The sequence below is a fragment of the Molothrus ater genome, chromosome 6, assembly GCF_012460135.2.
Source record: "Molothrus ater isolate BHLD 08-10-18 breed brown headed cowbird chromosome 6, BPBGC_Mater_1.1, whole genome shotgun sequence".
NCBI classification, from domain to species: domain Eukaryota; kingdom Metazoa; phylum Chordata; class Aves; order Passeriformes; family Icteridae; genus Molothrus; species Molothrus ater.
The window spans coordinates 22,424,448-22,449,940 of NC_050483.2; positions in this window are offsets into that span (position 1 = coordinate 22,424,448).

A 25,493-nucleotide genomic window follows, 5' to 3' on the forward strand; every position below is an offset into this window, starting at 1 on the left:
CCAGGAACCACTTGATACAAGATAGGATCATTTTGTTATTCACCAAAGCTTCTTGTATGTCTTCTTGCAAGTGAAGGCAGACTCAGTGCCCTGTAAGGGACAGTCTGGCACTACCCCAAGCCTAGGCACCCTGACTAAACACTGATTTGGCCAGGAGGGTCCGAGGTGGCTGTTTCAGAGAGTGCTCTTCCCAGCACCTCTGAGCAGCAGCAGAGAGGCAGACTGCAGGCAAACAGGGGCTCTAACAGGGATGGTAGATTGGTGGCTTGTAGAGAATCAATTACATGCACTCATAGTTGCTGTTTGCAGGGGGTAGGCATGCTTGGAAAGATCCTACAACATATTCCTACTTAAGAAGAATAGAAAGGCTTTATACTTAGATGATTCTGTGGCAGGCCTTTGATTTCTGAAGGAAACACTTCACTAAGTCTTTTGTCTGTGGTGGGTACTGGAATTTTCAAGGATAGTGAACCTTTCAGTGATTTTAGAGATCATCATTATAAGACAGATCTGTAGAGCATACTTTGCCATACAAAATATATACAATCTGTAAGCAGATGCAAAGCAGGTTTCTCACAACCCAACCTTCACCACCACAAGCTGCACAGGAGTTTGTGAGACCCTTGTCAGGTGTTGAAAGCTGAATCAACTGTTCTAGGGCACTCAAAATTTGTGAGATTTTCCAGCATGTGGTAGTTTTTAGTGGTAGTTTTTTAAACTTTTAATTTTTTAAAGCTTTTTATAGAATTGGGAAATCTATCCACATTTTTTGTTTAAGGGACTCCTACCTGCCTATTTCATCCAGTAGGACTAAGACTTCAGTTATCCTGGGAGGAAATGCTGACTATTTAATTCATTCCTTTTTTGGAAGAAATGCACTCTCACTGGAATTCAGTCTATATGCAATTTCTCTGAACCATGATTTGGGAATTTTCTTGTGTGAGGTTCCTCTATTATAAGTTTGCTTCAAAAAGAAATGAGGATTAAATGTAGCTGGAGATAATTAAAGACTTTGGACAGAGTTAAATATCATGTTTCTCTGAATTTCCAAAATGTTCCTGAAAGCATTTCAAGCCTTTCAAATGCAACTTTAATATGTCAGTCCAGGAGAAATACAGTAGTTAGGTCATGAGCTGCCTTATGCATTGTTCAAAGCAAAGGAAAGGTGTCTTTGTGTTTTACAGACACTGCACATGGGCTGAAGCAGAGTCTGAATTCACCAGCCATCAGGAACTGAAGTTTTAAGCCTCCTGTTTCCAAACCTAAGATGTAATGAAAATTCAGCAGACAGGGAGGTAGTGGAAGTGTGAACTAGCATTTCACCTCTGCAGCTTTGGGATTATGCTTTGACAAGTTCATGGCAGGAGAGTTTGTTTATCTGATCCTCTCAAAGTGTCCTGCTGCTGCAGACTCCCCGCAGACGTACTCACACTGCTTTGCTTCAGTCAGTAGCTTTTAGTCCACTGAGACTTTGGACTGGAACAGAAACAAAAGGGCTCAGGACTGAATCTGAAGCGCGACAAGACAGGTCTGGGGTGCAGGAAGTCCAGTCCAAGGGCAGGGTCAGTCTGTGTGCACTGGCTGAGCTGAGGCACAGGGTGCAGTGGGCTCTGAACTGGAGCAGTGAAAGCTGTAAGGACCCAAGCTGAGCTGCACAACAGAACCAGTCTCTGTTTCAGCTGGTTTCAGACCACATTGAAACCACCCTTTCCTTTCATTCATTTGCAATGATGCAAGGTTTTAAATGTGAGTGCAGGGTGCCCCAGCTCCTGGATAGACTTACAGCAGACAGTGGCTCAGCCTCTGCATGTGATTTACAGTATTCTGGGCCAAGAAACAGCTGGTTTGCTGTTTGGATGTTAATCTGATGTCTTGGTCATCTGAGGGTTTTGTGTGTGGTTTCCTGCAAGGCTCAGTCTTTAAATATGGCCACAACTTGTGCAGCCACTGCCATCTTTCCTTGGTTCAGTTCCCTGCTGCTTCCTCCAAGCCTCCCTCAGCAATCCTGTGATGGACACCTCAGGCAATCTCATTGCTCTCAACCTTTTTGCTCCATTAGAACAAATATTCCTCTAAAGGCACTTCCTTCAGAGGAGCCTTCTCTGCAGTTGCCCTCAGCACTTGCAAAGTCTTCCTTCCTCACACAGGACTTCCTTTTCTATCATTTCCTTTATTTGGGGGAACAGCTGGACAACTCCAGCTGTTTCTCTCCATGAGCACTGTGGGAAATGAGGGGATAACCTCAGCCCTTCTTGAGCCTTGAGGTTAGCTGGGGGAGGGTTGCAGGTTAAATTAACAGTCTGCAAAATATTTGAGGTTAAGGGCAGAGAGGCTGAGAACCAGTGAAATTTTCCATCTCACCTGGGCTGTGTCCCTTTCCCCCTGTGCTGCTTGTCAAGCTTCAAGGGAGCACAGCTTGCCTACTTTTTTTGAATTATTTTAATCCTTTGGTAGTGTTAGAAGGGGAGGCTTCTAATTAAAATGGGGCTTTGCACCTGAATTATCCTTTAAGGGCCAGCAGGATGCACTGTGAGAGGGGCAGCACATTCTGGGGGGAAGGCAATACTGAGAGATGGACTTGCTCAGGTGCAAGGCCTCTGGATTTCTCTTAGAGCACCAGTACTAAGGGAAGGGACTGAAGGGTTACTTGCTGGATAGGAAATGCAAGTTAAAGGAAGATTCTTTCCCTATGTCCAAAGTGGAAATAATGTGCATCTGATCCATACTTAGAAAAGACAAAGAGCATTCAACAGCATATGTTAGGGCTTTGGGCCTTCTGCTTAGACTTCCTCTTTTGTATGCTAAGAGGTAGTGATGAGCACAATTCAAAGACAATCATGATGAGGGTGAAAGAAGTAGTTTTGGAAGACACCTTTTATATATCTAAGATGTTACCAAAAGTGGAGGAAGAAGATGACTTATTGTGTGTTTTGTAGTTTCTGACAGCTGTCAGAAATGTATTTCATCTTCTGGAAGTGTAAGGGATAGCATCATCTGTCAGGTGATACCCTGCAGCTCCTCGATATGCAATGTCATTTCTGGAGTGCTGGGAGGTCTGGAAGGAGTCTGGTATGACCTGACCTCATACTCTGCCCCCTTTTAAGGTCATGACCACTGTGCCACTGGTCTCAGGGGGCAGATACTGTGGCAGCATTTTCTGATCCTTGATGCCCTGAGCAGTAGCCACCCCATCTGTCCAGGCTGCTCTTCTTTTGGGAGGCACATGACTCGTGCTGTCAAGAATCTGCCTGGAGCAACATCAGACAGGCTGCAAGTGGCCTGCTTTCTCCATGACTAAGGGTACATGTGAGGGAAGACTACTCTGGTTACTTACTTGTCAAAAAAAGGCTTAACAGGTGGCAGTATCCAAATGTCTTTATAAGCACAGTGAATGACATGACAGAGGTTTTCTCATGGCCTGTCTATCAATGGGTTGTTACTTTTAAATGGTCAGTGAAAGGTAACTGAGAAAACAAACCACCTGACTGACACTCGCTATGTAGGGAAATTAGATAGCAACCTGCAAATTAAAAGTTCCTTTTCTTTGCCTTTCTGGATCGTTCCTCAATAAAAATTAAGGGGAGAACAAGTCTATCTGCCATGTCATCCCTCTTACTCCATTTTTTGAGAATCTGGGGTAAGTATTTGTGATCATAAAACAGAATAATGAGGGTTTAGCGGTGTTGCCAGCCATGATTGTGTGGAACTACAACACACTACTGCTGAATGCCCCTCACAACAATCTGAAACAGATTATGAGAGTTTGAGTTGTTTATGGCCCTATGACTAGGAGCCTGCCTTTGAGTTGAAGCACCACTTGTTTATTTGCAACTGGAAGTTCCCTAGGTGTTGGTTGCCACAGATGAGAGAAGAAAGACACAGGCTGGTGAATCCAGGCACATAAAAAATGGAGCAGAGAGGGCTTTACTGAATCATTGAGAAAGATCTTGCCTTAATTGATGACTCTACTTCTTTCAGGCCAGTGTTATCATTATGTGAATGCAGTCTAGTTCATAGTTTTGCCATTAATATAACAATTTTTTAATGAGGGTGATCAGCAGGAGGCAGGACGGCAGAGGAGATTGGGAAGTTTTTATCTGTAACTTGCCATTTCAAATCCAGTTCAGCTCAGCAGTGACTGGTGGTTATTAGTGTCTTATATTTCTTGGTAGGCCCTGCATGAAATAAATTAGCAAATCCTTCATTCAGTTGCCCCTCAGAAAAACATCATCCATAGCTGACACTAATTAGATGCCTTATGGTAGTCTTGCAGGGAGAGCAAAAACTGGTAGAGACTGTGCTCTCTTTTTCCCTTGAGTTATCAACACCTTCAGGCACAGGGTCCTTGCAGGTCGGGTTGGGTGTAGAATGGTGACCTGAGCAGTAGCCTGGAAGAACTTATCCTGATGTACAGTTAAATGAGATTTAGATTTCCCATGCTGCAGTGAGACTAGCACTGCCTTGTAATACACCAAATATTTTGTTTGGCTAAAGAGCTGGCAAGAGGTGCAGCCACCTACTGCTGGTGCCAGCTCTCTGGGATTCTTTTAATCCAGGAGTAAGTATGTAGATGGTGAGCATCTCTTTCTTGTCCAGGAACCCAGCTGGCTCAAAGTCTCAGCCAGACCAAAGGACCACTAAGAATTTGTTCCATGAATGAGAGTTATGTGATTTCCAAGGGAGATGAGTATTTCCTATAAGGGCACACAAGTACAGACTCAGATGCTGATAAGAATGCTGCCAGGTTTTGGTTGTTGGAGATTACTCAATGAGGCATGGGAGAGTCCTTCTCCATAATAACTGAAAAGGTAGAAGTTTGGAATTAGCTACCAGCAAGTGAAGACCATCCTTTTTTCCTTACAGACACATTTCTCCTCCTGCTTTACCTTGGTGGCTTGCTTATTTCTTTAGTGCCTTTACAGTGCAACTGTGGGATCCCTTGGAAAGTGTCCCACTTACACACCTTTTCCCTAGGATATGAGTCCCAAGGGGAGGCTTCCTGCAGACTGTTTGCTTAGGCACCTGTGTGCTATAATGTATGTCTAATTGAAATTGCATTAATGGTATGATTCCATTACAGCTGAGCAAGATGCTTGCTGCAAGAACGCTCCCAGTGGGCCTTGAATCCGCTGCAATAGATAATTTATAAAGTGCTGTGGATCCACTCAAAGCTCCAGTGTTAAGTACAGGAGACACAGGGCTGTTCATTATTAACACGACATTATGCTTTTTGCTCAGCAAAAACTCTGGGTCTGGGTTGAGCTGGGCTCTATTGAAGATGAGGTTTGGGACTCTCAGTTTGACCAAGCTATTCCTCAGACACTGCCTCTAAGTCTGTGACAGCTTTTGAATTCTCTTTGAAAGGTAACTCATCTCTGCTCTGCCATGGTAGTTTAAGTATTTTGTAGATGCTCTTTTGATTCTCTTGCTTCTCATTGTAATTTTTCTGAAAAGAGCCAACACCTGCTTTGAGGTAGCCTGATGCACAGACTCCAGGTACTGCACACCTCAGTTTCTCTCCTCACTTCCACATTCCTGCATGTATTTCCTAGTCTGCATCCTCCAGAAGCTTTTGCTATCACAAATATAGACTACCAGTGTTCTTACAGCAAGAAAAGGGTGGAGAGAGGAATGGAGTTTTTGCTATGACAGTAGGGTAGGGAAGGGTGTTTACCTTAGTGGTGACTATCCGAACTGAACTATGGTCCTACACTATCAAAGTGTCCAAGTGGGAGGAGGGCAAAAAGTGAAAGAAAGAGGATGCCATCTGCTTCTGAATCTTCAGCTTCCTGTTCCTCTTGCTCTCATGCTTTCTCCCCAGAGCCTGATGTCATCCATGCCTGGTCAACACTGCTCTCTTTGGCAGCTCCTCTGTCTGAAGCATAGCCCCAGCTTCCCTTTGTGGGAAGTTCAAAAACACAGACACAGGCAGCACTTGCTAAAGAGTCAGAGAGTGTGAAAGGGAGAGAGATGAAAAAAAAGCTCTAGAGGCAAATTTGCCCTCACTGTGTCTTGCATCCCTTCTCTCCAGAACTCTGTAAGTGTGCCTGTTCCCCTGCATTTTCTGTTATTATTCATTCTAGTGTCCTGTTCCTCAAGACAGCACTGGCAGGAGCTCCTCAAAGGGGTGTACTTTATTGAAATGTACAAAGGTATATTAGCAACAACAGCTGCTTCTATTTGGAAATTAAAGCAAAATTCTGTGAAAAAAGGACTTTCCAAAGATGTTTTGCGTGCCTTCGTGAGGATGTTCTGGGCTAGTAACCCTCTTCTCAACAGACTGTAGAAAACATTACATGTTTTAATTTTCTAAAGACAGGAATATTCTTTGCAAAATTCTCACCCTCTTGACCTCTTTGTAATTAGCTGTACTAGCAAGTCATTAGCAATTATTTTTACAACAAAGCTTGAAGTCAGAAGTGGAGAATCAACATGACCTTCTGATTCTCCATTCATCTCTCCACTCCACTCCACATGTGTAGTCAGAGCTACCACCAATGTTTTTAGTAATATTTTAATTTTAACTGTGTGTTTGTGAGGAGAAGAAGGGATGTTCTTTTGGCACTGAATCTTCCAAGTCTACGCAGAGCTTTGGGTATCTTGGCAGGAAGATGTGCATTTTTAAGGGGTCACAGATTGAAATTGTCAGAAGACAATTTGCCCTCTAAAAGAAAAAACTTAGAAAAAAGTTTTGAGGCTTTTAAAATGACTTTTTCTTTATAAATAGAATGAAAGTACAGGCTTCAGAGCTCAAGAACTGAGATCAGACACACACCAGGAAGCATGGCCTTTTCAGTTATTTATTGAGTTGCATTTTTCATTTGTAGTGCTTGATAGTTGCTCTTTATGAACTTCTTCCTTTCCTCCCACTGTCTCTTCTTCATCTGCCCTTTACACAGCTTGAATACTTGTGGGAACAGCTGGATGAACAGCTCTAGAAACTTGTAGAGAGAAGGGAATGTGTGCATTTGATGGCTCCAGCAGCTGAGAGTCTGATGCAAACTCCACTAGTAGTCAAGGAAAAGAGGAAAGGATTGAAGTAGGGTCAGAGGAACACAGTGCATATCAGGTCTATCAAGACATACACCTGCATCTGCAGAACCCTCTCTGCTGGCCTCCTGACTCCCTCAGGAGATCACTAGGGAGCATGGCTCTATCTCTGTTATATTGGCTGTCTGATATTGTCTGCTGCTTGGCTGGCCACTTGGATGCTTATCACTTTGGATTTTTTTTTAAGGCAATTGGTGGCTTTTGACTTTCTGCTTTGGTTCTTCACATAACCTATCAACACCAGTGGAATGAGCAGTGAAAAATCTCTAAGAAGATAAATGTGGCCCTCCCTTACCAACTGTCCTTGAAAAAAGCCCAGATAGGCTGCTCTGAGCACAAACAGGTTCAGAGGCATTTTCACTCCTCCTGCTGAATTGGTCTTGTTTCCTCTCTCCCATTAAGGTGTGAACATGAGCCAACAGGGAAAGAAAAGGGTTGAGTGTGGGTCTGCCTGCAGCCCAGAATCCCACCCTGGGAAAATGTCAAACAGCAAAACTGTTTGTTTTCCATTAGATCAAAAGCTGTAACTTCCAGTGGCTCAACTTGAAAAATGCCATCCAAATGCCTTTCTTTGAGTTTTTGTTTGTTTGTTTGTTTTGTTTTGTTTATGAAGCAGACCTGTCCAAGAGGCTCAGAGTTGCCATGAGTTTCCTGTCAGGACTGCTGCTACACAGCTGGGATCCTAGCAATGCTGATTGCTCTAGCTCAATCAGGGCTCCTTGGCTTCCAGGCTTCCTGCCAGGAAAATCTTTAATATCCCAGCTGGAGCTAGGTATGCCAGGCTCTCAGTTCTGCCCACTGATCAGGTAGACAGGAGAACCTGTGAGGAAACAGGCAGATTTCTGCCCGAAAATTCAATTAAGCAAGTACATTCCCATGAAATAGTTTGATTCTGTTAAACTGGCATTTTTCAAATGGAAAACTGTTCTATCTGAAAGCTTATGTCCAGCTTTGCTCATTAGTGCATCCATCCATGAACAAAAGGTAGGTTGTGCTGGAGACCAATAATTGAAATGCTTAAATCTCTTCCATCAAGAGCAGAACAGAGTAACAATTCAGTGTCTGGTTGTATTTTACCAGTTTAATTTTTTCTGCAGATATTAAATCTTACAAGCCCCCTGTTAGACAGGGATTAGTGTTCCCATAAGCAGACAGAGACAGGACTGAGATAGATAGGGCAAGGAATAATTTGGTCTTTATAGAGAGTCAGTGGAAACTGCAGAAGCATCCAGTTCTGACTGAGTGTTCACTTTCCACGTGAATCACATTTCCATAGTGACTCTCTTTCCATAGTGATTCTCTCAGCTGCCTCTGTCGTTGTTTGCTGTCTTTACACCCTCCAGTGGAACTGGATCACGCACTTTTTTGTGATAGGCCCAGGGCAAGAATTTGAAAGGGAAACAGGAAAGATTCAGCACGTAGCTCCTGTTGACATCCCACACAGCACTTCTATCACTGGCTGATTTAAGTGCTTCTTGTTGGTAACTATTGCTTTACACATTACAACTTTGAGAGATTTCTTAATCCATTTCATCCTGATTGATGGAATATTGCATATGAAGTGGATGCAAGACATGGGAGGAAGGGCATATGAGAAGGGCCTCAAACTAAATTGCATGTGTGTAATGAAACTGGCTTTATCCTACTACTCAGATTTTGTGCTGCACCAGTTAACAGTGACATATTGATTCCTCACTGCTGCAGAGAACTGAGAGACTGTAGTGTTAAAAGCATCGAGACTCAGCAACGTTGAAGATCTAATTTACCAGGCTCAAAGGTAAAATGCAAACTCTTCCCTGGGACTGCAAGCAGAGATGAAGAGCGGGACAGCTTCGTGATTTAACACCTTGTGATTTCTACATCTATGCAAGCTGCTACCATTCTTACTTAGCATCACCTCACAGTCACTTTGCACCTGATGTAAATGACTGCTGACAACTGATAGTCACACCAGCCATCCAACTATGAGGTTAGTAGGAGTGTGTAGGCAAGTAACAAAAGATTCCCTTTGTTTTCTCCTGTCTGGAGGAGAGTAGAAGATGGACAGAGACACTTCATCTGCAAATAAAATCAGCCTCACTGAACATTTGCTATTGCTCCTTGAGGACAAAAATCAAAATGGGTTCTGGAGAGAATGATGTTGATTATTTCTAATTAAGATTTATTGGCTTAGTAGTTACAAACACACTACTAGAAATCAAGGCATTTATTTTGGTACAATTGCATTTTAATTTAGCCTTGCTGCATTTTAAGTGCTCTTTAAGTGGTGCACAGGTTCTGAGTTAGGTTGAATTTCCTAAATAGGATATATCAGCTCAATGCTTTTTAGCAACAAAGCAAAGTTCCTGTTTAGGGAACAGGACTCAGGAACATGTTCATAAAGCTTTATTATTCCTCCTAGAGAGAAGGGATAACCTTCCTTCAAACTTGCTGCTGTTCTTGTACCAAAAGCTGAACAGAAATGTTTTGCCACTTTTTTTTTTTTTGCTTTTCCCTTTTCCTGCTTACTTTCTAGGGGACTTGCTTTATAAACAATAATATAATAGGGCTGTGAGGCCTTATACACACAGAGATTGGTCCCAGTGAAGACTATCTCCTCCATATGGCAGCATATGTTTCTGTGCATTTCCTGATAGAGCAGCCCTCTCCCTGTGGCATTTAAGCATGGTATAATTAGCTGTGTACAGCAGCAGAGTGTTGATAAGGTTTTGCTGGAAGAGTGCCATCAGCGTGCCTGCTCTCACTGTTGGTTGCCGTCAGTAACGCTGTCTGCAGAGAACACTCACTGTAGATCTGTGGGCTGCTCCTGCACACCCTGAGCTCTTCCATGATTTTATCATTAGTGCTGCCTAGAGAGCAGTCCTCCGAGTTTTGGATGTTTAACAGGAGACAGGTTCTGGCCTGTGTGTTTAGCTATGTATCTTCTTGATTGCAGTTTGACAGGACTAAGCCCAACTGCAGATTTGCATCACAACTGGTCTACTCCTTGTTCCAACATACTTGCTCCCTGTTCTCTCCCAGCTTCTCTTGGCAGTACAAGAGTTGGGAAAAAAGGAAAAGTGAAAAAATCCAGGAATATTTCGCCTTAAAAAGTTCAATCTCTTGCAGCTCCCTGCTTTCCCTATAATCAAATCTTCCTGTTGTTTTGCCATTCCATGCAGACAGAAACCAGGGGTTAGGGAGGACCATGCAATAACTACCCAGCGTGAGATATGAAAATAAGATACATGTATGTGAAAATAAGCCTGTCTCAGAGAGTACCCAAAAGCAGAGATTCAAAGAAGAATGCAGAAAATGTAGGGTCACCAATCATGACTAGGGCAGGGCAATTTCCATTTTCCTATAAGCAATTATAGCTTGGTTTATAGGATCGTAACATCTTTATCCATTTTCTGCTGCTAACAATAACCTTGCATGTCCCATTATCCATGCAAGCATCCTGTTCTGAGTACTTTCAAGCTGTTGACTTCTGTGATAATTGTAGAAGTCAATCCCAATAGCTAATAATATGATGGTCAAAATATTTTCTGATCATAAATGTACTGCTTTTGGCTTCCTGTTTCTCAATCTGTAAAATTTCCTTCTGTGCTTACACATTGCTCAGCTTTCAACAAAGCTGCTGAGGCATGTCTGTAGCTTCTGTGGGGAAGGAGGTAAAGAGTTAGTCCTGAGTTCTGAACCCACAGGTCTCTGTAGCAGAGCACTCTGATGGCTCCCCTGTTTATTCACTTACCAGTAGCCCTGAGTGCTGTGGCTGTGCTCCTCCTGAACCCAAGCTAATTCACAACTTTGATGCCTCAGCTGTGCTGTGCTCTCATTTTTTAAGCTCTGAGGCCATCAGGCAAGGTGTGGGCTGGGTGTCCCCATGCCCATGGGGCATTGATGTCCTGCTGGTGGTCATGACAGACAGCCAAACAGCACCAGCTCCTCAGCTGAATGCTCTTTAGCAACTGAAGTAATGTCAGTTCTTCTATTCTGCAGATAGTAGGGCTATATAATTTCACACACAGCCACAGCAGGCACCCTGCTCAACAGACATTCTTGCACACTACGTTGTCATTGGATAATGCAGATGGATTTTCAAAAGTAACAAAGGAGCCAGAACTTTGGACTGGGAAAGGAGTTCTCTCTATTCCCCTGCCTTCACTTGAAATATGTCAGGGCCTTGAAAAGAAAGCTAAAGACCCACACTGGTGGTTTCAACTCAGAAGGGCTTGCTGAGGAAAGGAAGATTGAGTCCTTGAGGACCATGTAAAATCTATGCAAAATGTGTTTCATTATGCAAAGCGATACAGATTTTAGAACAGAGTCCTTAAATGTATTTTGCTGAGGTACTGGTGACAAAGACAACAGCAGCTCTAGTGTCTGAATGTGTACTGGAAGAGGCTTTTTTTGTGCTATGAGTTTTCTTGTGAGTTTAAAACAACCTGTACATCACACCAGAGCTTGATACCCCAAATAGTCTCGATAGTGTATGGATGGAGAGTGGCAGGGAGCATATGCCTACTTCTCTGTTTAATTTGTAGTCTAATCCTGGGGGAAGCATTTATTTTGACACGTTGCTTGGCTTGAATTTGGAGAAGCTATCAGGTCAAATGGGTGCAGTATTTCAGTTTGTTCTCTGTTTGTTAACATCTTCTGAATAAATCAGCACCCAGGAAGAGCAAGTCTTATTGAATATTTTTTCTGTAGATGTAGATAAATTTGGCCTGACCTTTTGTGGTTTTGCAGTATTAATAATGGTTTCTTCTTTGCTGTGTGTGCAAATGTGAGTCTGACTGCTTCTGTGTTCTCTGTGGTAGGTACATTTGCTGGTGTTGTGTGTTAATCCTGGAGTTTCTGCAATTTTTTTCACTTTATTCCCCAGCCCTTTTGTAACTCTAGAAGCTGAGAAAATTAACTTTTAGAGAAAGTATGGCTGCAGCCTCTATAACAACAGAACAGAAAAAATGGTTGAAAAGAATAAGATACTTCATTTTCTCAGAGGTTGTCAGTTCCTCAGAAAACCCCAGGGGTGCATAAAATTCTGCCTTTTGCTAGCAAAATCACTAAAGAGATGCCTGGGATTTGTGAAGCCAGAACGAAAAAACAGTGTTTTGGGGATTTCTGCTGTGACATTGACTGGAGAGCTCAGGAAAGGCAAGGTCAAGTCCTCCATGTGTCCTGTGGCTGTGAGGCAGGAATGCAGTCTGTGCCCCAGCTCCCGCCCTCACTTGTGTTAGTCTGGGCTGCTGGTGTCGAACAGCCACGAGTGCCCAAGCACACTCCACTTGTCCAGCACTCTCTTCCCCACACAACCTTGCCCCAGAGTGCAGTTGGGTTCCATCTGATGCACGGTCCTTGGTCACACCATGGCAGGCACAGAGGTACAAAGAGACTTCCGGCCTTTCTGACCTGCAGTCTTGGCAGGAAATACAGTGGAGGGAAAGATAAAAACAACAAGCGAGCGAGTGAGGTTTTCTCAAGCCAGGGTTTCTCTGCCTTGAATTGCTGCAGATAGAAGAATGGGAGGAAGCAGCCTTTGAGGGCTGCTGGAGAGGCAGGCTTCTATTAATAACCTTGTTTATGTGATCCCAAGGCATTGTTAGAGGAATTTCTGTAGGCTGCAAGTTTCTTCTCTTGTTGCTTAGGATTTACCCACCTCAAGTTTTGACTTTACTCAAAGCAGAGAAATTTTAGAGAGCACTTCTTTGGAAGAGACTGTCTTTATCTCCCCTTTCCCCACAACCTCTGGTGTCCTCTAAATAGGCATGAAAATCCTCACATTGCCTCATACTTAAACCTAGAAGAGCTTCCTTTTCAGTCCCAGTCCCAGCTGAGAAGATTCCCTCCTTTCCGCCGCAGAGCAAAGAATGTTGGCATGGAATTGCAAAGCCTTTCTGTGCCAGCTCTTCCCTCACCTGTGCTATTTGCAGGCAAGGTTTCCTTTGAGCCCTCCCTATTTGTTCCCACCATAGCAAGCACTCAGAAAGGAATTGTGGTTGTTTGTTCCACATCCTTGTGAACTGCCATTGTTTGAAGGAGCCTTTGGAAAAAGGTTTGGAGAGTTAAAAAAGAACATTCTGCCAAGTAATTTCTGGCAGTGTAGTAGAGCTGGAAAGAGCTGCTTTTAGGTAGTGATACTGTTTAGTGGGATATATTCTGAAGTATTGAGTTTGGGCCCTCTTTAGCCCTCTCAAAACAAGGCATCTGTGATAAACTACCCTGCTATCGCTTTATTTCCCTTTTTCTGCTCTTTCCCCTTCTCAGAACAGTGATATATTCTGCTATTCTGTTATACTCCACTGATTATTACTCTATATGCAAAAAAGAAAAAAATTCAGTGGTACACCACCGGATGTTCTAAGCAAGTAACAGGGTGTCTACAAATCACAGCTCCTGAGGAGTCTGTGAGTATCCCTTGTATCTGCTGCTATCAGACCAGTCCTTTCACACCAGAGCAAGGGGAGTTTTAACCCTTCCCAGAAAGTGACTGAGGGGATGCAGAGGTGCACAGCTGTATTTGAAATGAGCACTTGAATTTGGTAAGAGGTCTGTAATATTCAAGTTGCTGCTGAAGAACTTTGAACACAGTTGAATGAATTGGAAAAGATGTTTGGTGCTGCTAGGATGGGAGAGCTCTTCTGCAGGGCCTGGAATTTTTTTTTAATCTTTGCTTTATATTTTATTGAGATACTTTCTGCATTAAATTAAATGGGCAGCTGCATTTATTCAGACATGCAGCTTCCAGGAGAGGTCCCACAGTCACAGGAGTTTCTCTCTGCATTAAGATATCTATGTTTAAAGCTAGGCCATCTCAGCAACTTTTAGAGAAATATACTGTATAATTTAACAGAGAACAGAAATGTCACAAAACAAAGAACTATGGTATGAGAGAGAAAGGAAGGAGAGAATATTAAGACAATCCTTTAAAATAGTACATTTTCCCCAGAGTGAAGTAGAGGAAAAACCCTACAGTATGCTCATAGCCCCAGCAACTATGTAAATTTGTGCCACTTTGAGGTCTGCTGGCAGCAGCTTCTTTTCAGTTTTGAAAAACTCAGAGATCCATAGGCTGACCCAGCTGTTTGTCCTATAAACATGCTCCTGCCTCCATTCTCAAACATGCTATATTAAGTGCATCTGTTGTCTGGTGACCAGGCTTGTACCTGTGGTTTGGTGTAGTGTGAAAGGTGAATCCGTGTAATGTGGACTGCAGCCAGACCTACAAAGTTAGAATCTTCTGCTAAATTTTTTTTTTTTTTGCCATGCACCTTTAGCTGCAGCCAATGTGAAAGATTTTCAAAGGAAGACAAATATGTCTGAGTGCTGCCCTTGACTCAGTGTAGTGAGTGGGTGGCAGATATCTCAGGAATTCTTCCATGGTGATACTTAAGATTACTTAGAGTGCACCTGTAAAGCTCTGGGATATCAGAAGTCTCATGTGTGTCCTCTCATGTGCCTCCTAGGAATCCCCCACATCCTAAAAGAATTGGCTGTCTGAAAGGTTTACAAAAGAGCCCTTCCCCTACAGCCTCTGCAGACCTCAGCCAGAGCAATGTTCTGCTGGGGGTGTGCTTTGTGCCTGGGCCCACAGGGAACCTCTAGGAAAATCCTGCCTTCCCCTGCTAGTAATGAATGAGTGCTGGAGGCACTTTCCTGTAAGTATTGATGCCATGTCCTTTGAAGCTGCAGTTCCCACAGTGCATAAAGGCTGTATCCCTCCCTTTGATGCCAAATGAAGGCTAGGGTCACTGTATTTGACCTCAGTAACTCAAGGTTTGAAATGGAACAAAAAAGAGTCAGTAACCACTCGAAGTGGCCCGTGAGGTTTGATCTTGTGTAATGTAATACTCCATGACAAGAGCTTCGACTGTTGCCAGAGGAAGGAGTGTGACATACAACACAGGCAATCTCAGTTCTTCACAACAGAGAACTGGGGCAAGCATAACTAGAGAGACTCAGAGATAAACATCTCCCCTTATCCCATCTGTAAATCCCTTCAATGTGATGAAATTGCCACTACAGGTCCAGTAGCAGAATGTGCAAAGCCATCTGGCAAAATTTAAATTAGTGGGATTTTCTCCTTTGTGCAAAGAAAATGTCTGTGCACCAAACTCCACAGTGTTTCCAAACTGTTTTACATGGGAGAGGGCTGTAAAGGGCTCCTTCTCCAGCTGAAGGTCTACTAACTAGCAGTGCTGACTTTAATTTCTTGAATAAATCATTCTCATCTGGGCGATGATGCTTCCCTGGACTGTGGCATTATGCCATCTCATTTTTCATAAGCCAGCCTGCAAACACAAAGGCTCTGGATTGCTGGCCAAGTGTTGAACAAGGAGAAAATCAACAGTCTAATGTTGAAATTATTGATATGATTTTAAAGCAGTCTTGTAAATACAGTGGAATTAGTCCTGTCATCTCAGTCAGAGCAATCAAAAGAGTCATTAAAGTTTAATAAAGTTGAGTGATTCTTCTTCTGCTGTAATATTTTCAAATAATTATCCTACTTAAGGTTTAAGCTCCTTGATAGTAGAATCTAGGCAAATGTGAGAAGGGCTGAGAAACTCTGAATGCAGTGTTACCTCCTGCTACCTATTCTCTTCTAAACTTTGTACCATTTATTCCTACTAATAATGTTTTGCTGTACTGAGAGTTACAAGCTTGTTCTTGGGGAACATGTTCAAGAAGCTGCAAAACCCAGATGAGTGCTTGGCCTAAATAGTCTGGGAGCTCATCTCTGCCAGCCCCCCATCACACCATGCCTCCTTGTACCCTCCTGGTGGCAAACATCCCATGCCCAGGATTCCTGGGGAACACTGCAGCCCTGTCACATGCGCAGTGGTGCAAAGCAGGTGCTGCCCAGAGCTCTGCAGGTGTGGAAGCCATCCCAGGGACACCTACAGCCTGGGAGAGGAAAGAGCTGCACACCTCAGCTCTCTGCTACAGCAGATGGCAACAGCCACTGTTGTGGTATGTTCAATGGTTAGATGTTTCCAGAGCCTCAGGCTGCTGCTTTGCTTGGCTGAATTCCTCTTTGTGAATGTTTGCTTTTGAAAGAGATTTATTTAGAAGGGGGAAAATATGGCACAGATAACTATAGTCACCAGAAGAAAGGAGTTTAAAGGCAGGTCCTTACTTCCATCAACAATAAAAAGACTCAGCAGGTTAGCTATTATATCTGTGTATTAAATAAAGGCATTCTCTGTGAGCAGTGTGCACACTTACTTCGGTGCAGCTGATAGACACTTATTAAGCTGTAGTGACTAATTTACTTACAATTGTTTCTCCAAGCCCTAAATAAGAGGCTTGCAAACTGCTAATGCCACACCTTCCTTTCCCTGGCCTAGAAGGAAGGGCTAAGACACCGATTTATCAGACACAGGAAAAGCAGGCTTGGCTAAACCTGAGTTAAAAAGCACACCTTACATCACAACTAGGCTTTTTAGCTTTTTCTCAACCCAAATAGGAATTGAGTTCATACAAAATTTTGGTCACAGGGTCAAAATGTACTTTCCAAGTTTTTCTTTCTATGTTATGCATAATCCTTGGTGATGGGTCACTAGAAAATGTCCCCATATCTATTTTGCTCTAATGGAGGCTTCCTGCAGAAGGAATCCCATGTGCTATTTTTTGTGCCCAGGCTGAAATTACATTTGTTGCAAGATGGGCTTTTAAATACTGGAAATCTTTATTGTTTGCTAAGAAATGGCACCAGGCATCTTGATAAAGACTGGACAGCTTATCTTGTTCCTCAGCACCCCAGAGTAAGCAAGATTCAGGCACATGCTCAGACCCTGGAGTACAAATCAGCCTTGCAGTAATGACTCCAGCTACTTTGATAATGATTGTAACACACAAGGGCTAAGGAGTGACTGAAGAGCAGGTGGAGTGGCTTGTTCAGACCCCATCTCAGCCATTCTGCTGTCTGCTGTCACTGAGGCACCAGCCTGGCTGGGTATGATTAACCACTTAGAGCTCTTTCTTCACGCTGATGGGAAGTGATTCAGAGCTGCATTTCTCCCCTTTGAGCGAAGTAGAGAAAGTGTGTGGAGAAAACAGGCACCGCCTTGTTGTATTTCCTGATGGCTCCACAAAAATGGAACTGCCTATGAAAAATGTTCTACCAAGAATGAGGGAGGATTTGGCTTCAAATCACCCTGGTAAGGTGCTTTAAATCCCTAAACTAGATGGTCAGATATATCTGGCTTAACCACAGCAGTCAGAGACTCAAATATGAGATGTCTTTCTTTGAGAGCTATGAATCCACTCTGCTATTCCAGGATTATCTAGTATTGTATTGGACTGATAATGCAGGAAAAACACCATTCTCTTACGTGGGCCATGAGCTTGACCCTTAGCTAGAGAATTTTGCTTTTCACCAGGGAGATGGCATCTTTCCAGGTAGAATGGAAAATCCCTTTCTGGGGAAAACTGGTTCCTCAAATGTCAGACCTTGTGTTAAGACAGAATTAAGACACATCCATGCAGCTCACACAGAAATTAAGCAGCACTAGATTGCAGTTATCTAGCTTTCCAATGGTGAATTACATTTGGGTTTGTAAAGCACTGCCTTCAGTGAAAATGGAAGTCTGTTAAGGCAGCCTCTGGACACATGCATTTCTGTATTCCCAGTGCCTAAATGTTGCCATTTCCCACATGGGGATGCTGACATGGCATTAACTTTCTGCAAACATTCCCTGAAATGGCAGTCTGGGGACATTCAGCAAAAGGCTTAGTCTGGGTTATGGAACTGAGTGTGCTGTGCTCTGCTGCTTGAATCAGCAAGAGAAAGGTTTAGGCCCATTGTCCCCACACAATTATTTTTTTCACTTTGTGCAACATGTGATTTTTGGCAACTATATGCAAAGTAAAAGCTTTCCAGAGCAGTTTTAGGGTTTTATCTTTTCAAATGTAGGGGGGAAAAAAGCAACAAACAGCGGAGGATGGTAGTCCAAGATTAAAACTTAGGATCAGCTTCTCCATTCTTATTCTGTAAGGGGATTTGCTGGGTAGCTTGTACCCTTTTACCTTGATTTTCTCCCAGCAGCTCCCATAGTTCTGACTTTGATGCTGTCCCAGCATATTTTGCTTTTTTGTCTCTCACCAGGAGGCAGAACATTTTGTCAAATGGTGTTTGGTTTTTTTACCTCCATTGAGGGATGGGTAGAAAATGCAGAGTTGGAAGATTCAGCAGGAACAGCAAGCACCAAGCCTTTTCCTCCCTGATAAGCACCATGAAAAGGAAGTAATCTTGACCCTGTAGAAGAATGGCTGCACCATAAAAAGTGTCTGGAAATCCTTGGCCCAGCAGCAGCAAGTAGCATAGAAATATTCCTGCTGTTCACTCAGAACTCCTCCCCATGTGTTCAACTGGCTTTTTCAAAAAGCATACAACAACTCTGTGTGATGCTTGAGAATTTACCCATACAATTCCACAAGAACAGAGACAATTGTACTAGGAATTGCAGGCCCAATATTTATGTTCCAGGAATAGATGAGAAGAGAGAGTGCTTAGCAGTGCTCCCGATCCCTGCCTCTTCCTGTATCCTTAGCTTCCATATAGTGGTGTCTGTTTATTTGACACAATCCAGAAAATGTAAACAGTTGGTTTAAAATTAGATAGAAAACCTCTAGGGGAATGATGAAATAGAAACATCGTAGATGGCTGCACTTATGATGTATGTTCACTTAGTAAAAGAGGCACAAAGATGAATGCAGTGGCTTGTTTATCACTCACTAAGTGTACGTGAACAACTTGATGAAGTGACACGAGCATGATGTGCCCCTTGCCAGCAGTCAGCTGAGACCGCACCCTGCAGTGTCTCTGCCCAATCAAATGGAGGTTGGAAGTAGATGATCTTTTTTAAGGTCCCATCCCACCCAAATGGTTGTATGATTCAATAACTTTGAGACATTAATTTATTGACAATTAAAATTTAAAATTAATTATTAATTTTGGTAGTAGAAAGCAAAAAATACCAAACATTAAAACAACACCTTCATCTGCTCTTGTTCAGGCTCATCTTCACTCTTTCAGCAAAGAAACTGAAGAAGCTGGTGCTGGGACTGAAGTGATGTCTTGGTCATGAGTTTTTTGTGTGGGTTTTTTTCTTCATCCACTAACCACACCAGAGCCACCCCCACTGGTTGCTAGGTGATATTTTCATTATGTGGAGTCATCATTTTGTGTGAGAAGTGGCCTGAGCAGTGAACCTTTGAGAGAAAAAGCACAGGAAGCTGTGTGCAAGAGATGATAAATCCAGGGAAGCGAAGTAGGGTGGAGACAAGAGGAATATGCCAGTATCATGAAGGGAATGATGACTGGCAAACTTTTCCCAAATTGCCTATTAGCAGATGTGTAGGATGAACACAGGTGTTTGGATCTACTGAAGAAGATTGAAGATTTACTGACATCTGAACCTTGGATTCCTGGTGGGTACAGTTATCCTCTTACCCTTCTTCAATACCACTTCCTTTTAGCCTGTTTTCAATCCATCCCTCCAAACCTATCACATCCCTGTAACCACCACGATTTCCTTGTCATACTGTATCCCTGTCAGTCTTATCTCTTGACTAGTGCTTCAGCTATAAGATAAGATCTTTGGGATAGGAGGACATGGGTTTTATCAGTGTAATGCAGGGAAGGGTGGCACAATCCACAACTTAAGACTTCTAGAGGATGCAGCACTATAAAGACGAGACTGAATTCAAACTTCCTGTCATTCTGCATCCCCGTATCCACTCATTGGAATCTACCACTCTAGTCTCAAAAATCTTGTCATCTTCAACTGAAAATTCACAAAATCTAAATGTAGTTTATAAATTGAAAGCTTGTGGCAGGGCAGCACTAAGAAAGCAGCCTGCTGAGCTGTGACTGTGCAGATAATGAGAGAAGTGAACCTGGCCCCTTTGTAGCTCCCTTATGCTCTTCTTCCATCCAAACCCCAAAAATGTAATGGCATGTTTGTGGCAAGGAAGTAGTAAATTACTTTTTTTTCCACCCTTAGCTACAAGCTGCAGCAATCAGACCCCTGGGAATTCAGATTTCTTCTCCAACTCAACTGGAAGGATTAATGCAGCAGACTTGAGGGGGTTCCGCTTCAAATCCCAGCTCCCTTGCCTGCCTAATTACTTCCATGTGTATTTGTGCAAGGCTGCATGTTGTCTGGGGTCTGCAGGTGGCACAGTGACCTTTGGGCTGTAGGTGAGCTTTCCATACCTTGCCATATGTTTCATGAATGAGCCAAGCAGTGAGAAAGCAATTGTAAGCATCCACAGCCAAGCAATCTCTCTCTGTACAGTGACTGATGGGTTCTGTTCCTCTAGCCTCGCTTCTCCTTTATGCTTTCTCCAGCTGTGAAAGAAGAAGGAATTTCTGGCCTTAGTTTATAATGTTTAATTAAAAAGAAAACTTTCATGCAAAGATAGCTTGTTTCCACAGCTTTGATGTTGGTGCCTGTGGGAAATACATGAGTTGGAACTGCATTCTGGGAAACAAAATGCAAATGAGCAGCTTCAAGCATTCTTGTGAGTTTTTCAAATCTCAGAACCCAAAGAGCCAGATCAATATATTTTTCCAGTGAATTCTATTGTGCTGGTGCACTTGATGGTATTGCTTTCTTCAGCTTTCTTAAAGGCCTTTGCAGAGGTCTCCTCAGCTATATTTTAGTTTGTCCTCAGTGAGGCAGCTGCACTCCTGTGTGTGTGCTCTGTAGGGAATGTTGTGTTTGTGGGGAAAAAGAAGCAGCAGTGGGTGGAATTCTGCCCATAAGTGCTCCTAGGGATTACCCTGTCCCTCGGGAAGCATCTAGCTTTGCAATAATTTCCCAGTTGTTCCTTACTTATGATGGGGTTAGGTAGTGCAACAGAAATTCCTCTTTGGTTTTTGCCCTTTTTCATCTTTGGGAAGTCTGACAGAGAAAAAAAAAAAAAGAAAAAAAAAGGTGAACATGTATTTTGGAGAATATGGAAAACCTGTCAAGGGCTTTTGGGGCAAAGGAAGTGGTTCAAAAGAATGCTTCATCTCAGAAGTTTGGAGTGCTGGCTACTGATTCCAGTGGGACAATTCACATCTGCCACACAGGGATATGTATGTTATGCCTTTTAGGCAGCCTGGAATAGAAAACGTGATAACTTCAAATTTATGTTTCTCAGCAGTTTCTTCAAATATATTCTGCTAAGATTTCTGGTCTAGCTTCACAGGATTTCTCTTTTCACAGTTTTGTTAAGCTCACCTACGGCATGTTTTATACATGGAAACAGATGTATAAAGGGAATATGTTCCCTGCCTTTGACTCTTCCTGGAATTAATAGTTGCCCCTGGTTTGTCTCCTTCCTGCTGTAAGATTGCCTCCAGGAGGGATAGGGCTGACTGAGGAGGACTGCCCAGTATGTCAGAGAGAGCTGCCCTCAGTGGGCATTGCCACAGGAGATGGTTCAAGTGTCCTCCTGTCTGAATGGCCACGTGGAGAAAGGTTTTGGGATGGGCTGTGCTAAGAAAGATAGATTTTTTTTTCTTAGTGTCTTTGCAGCCCTGATAGCTACCTAGTTGCTGAGCCCTGATTTGAAACTCCTGTGTGTGTGTGTGTCACTGGTCCTACAGCCTATCTCTGGAAATGTCCTCAGAGCATCACCCAAGAGCTGTCTTCAGACAAATCACCATTCCCCCAGATCTGATGGCAGTGCTCTTTGAGCCCTCTCACACTTGCACTGGCTCTGATCCTCTTCTGCCAGGCTTTCCCTGGGAACCACCCAAGGAAGGCTGCCTAAGATGTGCTGCCTGACTTAAGCTGTTCTCTATCTGTGTCCCAAGAAAAAGGGCATTTCTGCTGGAGACTGCTGGGTAGAGACAGCCCCCAGCTTCCCTCTGTGTCCACGTCCTGTGAGCTAGCAGGGATTGTGCCTGGTCTCTTCTGGCTAAGAGAAGGTGGAGCATGGGAAATGTATCTGAATAGGAGTCAGGGGTGCCCAGCAATTTCTGACAACCTCAACTCAATGCTTGGTGTTAGAGGAGGGTTCCCAAACAAGTCTGTGCTGTTTATGATGGCAGTAATAGGGGGAGCATCTGTGTCTGTGCCAATCTGCCAGCAAAGAAAACTTCCTTCTCCTCATCACAGCTGGGTTCTTCTTCTGGACAAGTCAGATGGGGAATCCCACTTTGATGTGGGATTTCTTTTTACTGGCATGCATTCTAGGACAGACATAGCTGACCAGTGGGCCCCAGAAATGGAAGCACTGACAACTTCCCTGTGGTGTAAAGGAAAAATCTTCACATATGGAGTGGCTGAAGTGATTCAGAGCCTTCCAGTCAAGGTGCTGTGGAAGTTATTTATATAACTGCTTTAGGTAGTGGGGCTTGTCCAGACTGCATGTGACAGTATACTGCATCACCTCTGTGCATGGGGAAAATGGAATGAGTCAAGGTTACACAAGCTTTCTTCCTAGGATTTCAGCTGAGGCATTCTTCCCCTTTCCTTTAGAGCTCAGCAGTGGAGACAGTGAGAAAACTGGCCCCAAAAGCACTGTGGAGGCCCTGTAATGGTCTGTTTGATACAGGCCCAAATCAGTGATACTCCTGCTCTGCAGGGTGTCAGGCTCCCCACTCCCCTGCAGACCAGATGGGATCCTGACGATGCCCTGATTGTGTTTGTGGGTAGGCTGAACTGGAGGGAGCAAGCACAGAGGACAGGGTCTGACTAGATTAGGGCTGTTTCAATCCATTTGTTTTCAAATGCACCATGTTTGGTTTGGGCCATGTGGGGTTTGTTTGATAAAGGAAGAACCATCCTAATTGAATTCACTGGGTCAGTGGCAGTTCACCCGAGGGGGAGGGCAAGGACTCTGCTGGAGGGATCTGCTCTTAGACAGGAAACTGCACGAGCTTGGCTTTTCATCCTGGCAAAACTCATGGGACTTATCCCCCGGTGAGCCTCACGTAACAGTGGGAAGCCCAAGACCACAGAGACTCACTGCATTACAAAGGCCTTTGCCTGATGTAGGAGGATAAAATGAGCTCAGGTTGAGCCTCTGAACTGCGGGTCCAGTTTTGGTCATGAGGAAAGGACCAAAGCTGGCTGAAGAAATCTCTTTAGGCATTTCAGGGCCAGTCCCTTTCCCTTGCAAACCTTCACAAAAGGAGTCTGGGGAGCAGCAGCAGGTCCCCTTCCAGACTCCCTTAGCACAAAGGCTCTGTATGCCTGCACTAGTTGTGAAGAGAGTGAGGAAGTGAACAGAAAAAAATCAGGCAAATAGGGAAGAAAATAATTTGTCTCTACCACAGACTGGAGATGGGATTAGTACGACTAAAAGCAACAAGTGATGGAAATCATTATTTAAAAAACCCAAACAAATGAGAATAGCATCTTTCATTTATCTGCTGGAAATTGCCACAGGCTACGTTCAAAGGCAAAATCTATAGCTCTGCGTGTGCATTCTAGTGGGGAATATTCCATCTGCCCCAGTAACCTTTCTTAATAGTCCCCACTGGCTTCAGGGGAGGCTGGCAGTGTTCACTGAGCACAGCTCTTGTCTGATGTGATTGCCCTACAAATGGGAGGCGAGTGGAGAAGCAACGGGGAGTCCCTAATTACTTCCACAGAATATAAATCCATGATGGTTTTGACAGCTTCTGGAGCTGAGGGCAGTATCCCACTGCCTGGCACACCTCGTGTCAGAGAACAGCTGGCTGTAGTCCCACCTTCATCAACAGCACCATCAACACCCCAGGAGGAAAGGGCAAAGCAGGAACATGTGAACAGCGTGACACTTGATGGAGAAATTGCCTATTAGCTATAGCAGTTCTGACCTTATGGATCCTGAGGCTCTGACACTACCTGAATTGCAGTGAATAGCTCTGCCTTTCCTGCTTGGCCTGTGATTTGTGCTCATACCTAATGCTCCTGTGAAAGGCACGGCCTCACACGTGTGGAGAGGCTGTCTTGTTATTGTACTATCACACTCGAATGTGAAGATGTTGGTCACCCATTCCTGAGGACTCAGTCTCATTAAAGTGGTGGATAAAATTCATCTTCAGGACAAATCCTGGAAAATGGCATGTCATAAGTCTGTACTCCTTTTTCTCCTCCACAACTGCCCTTTATAGTCATCCTGCTAAAGGAAACAAGCTTTAATGAACACGCCTGATTGATGAGGAAACCCATTGTGAACAGAGAAACAACATTTCCTCCTGCCTGCTTTGGGAGCTGTTACATCTTCCTCAGGTACATTGACATATTCCAGTGCAAATATACAGGTAGCAATAAATTGCTTTGCTGCAGTTTTATCTTTAATTCAAGGAATATGTTATGACAAAGCATTTGTGTCCCGTAACAGTGTCTGCAAGTCATTGTTGAGATAAAACAACCGTGTTATAGAATCATAGAATGTTTTGGGTTGGAAGGGACATTAAAGATCATCTCATTCCAACCCTGCTGCCATGGGCAGGGATGCCACCCACTCCACCCACTAGACCAGGTTGCTCGAAGCCCCATCCCGCCTGGTGTTGAACACTTCAATATGTGCAGCAAATGTAGCTGTATGTAACAGGCCAGTATCTATCACAGAATCATAGAATTGTTTAAGATGGAAAAGCCTTTTAAGATCATCATGTCCAAACAAGGCAGCAGCATCAGGCTGGTACCTCTTGTTTGGAGGGCACTTCAGTGCTGTCTCTAGGAGTTGTTTCCAGGTGATAGGATTAATGGTTGCTGGAATGTGAGATCAGAGTGTTACAGGAAGAGGGTCTTGCCATTGTTCTGAGAAAATTATTTTAGTGACATGTACTCTCCAGATACAGACAAGAACGCTCATGTCGTCCATGTACGTAACTGATTTGTTGCTTTTTTTCCTGTAATAAAGGGTTATTGCTAAATTCACTGACCAAAATTATACTGAACTACTGCATCCATGTAGCTTCTTGACTGTGTACATAAATCTCATTTAGAATCACAGAGTTTGGGCACATCTCTAACGTAGTGGAGTGCTTTAGTCTTCACTGAAATGCGGCTTTCTTTGAGCAAATCACAGTAGACCAGCAAAGCAGTGTTAAATGACACTCTGGCAAGAAGTAAAGAGGATAATATTTCACTGAAGGAAAATTGCAGGAAGTCAGTAGAATGTCTGTTATCTTAGCTGGGGCTGGCATTTGGCCTGGTTACTAAAGATAACACCTTTTTTTTTCCTCCAAGACTTGTCACTTGCTGCTTTATGACCAAGTATCTTGATTTACATCTCATTCAGAACACCTCCAGCTGCAGAACATCACCAGTGCCTGGGGGTGTCTCCAGGCTTCTCCACAGCAAACAGAAATTTGAATTTTTCAGCCCTCAAGATGAGGGACTGGTGTGAGTCTGCTGTTTCCACAGGCAAGAGAAGAGTAGCAGGAAGAAGTGCAACCAAAATTGCAGGCTGAAGAGGTGAGCACGGGGGAACTGCGATTGCTACAACCACTACTGCCAGAGAGA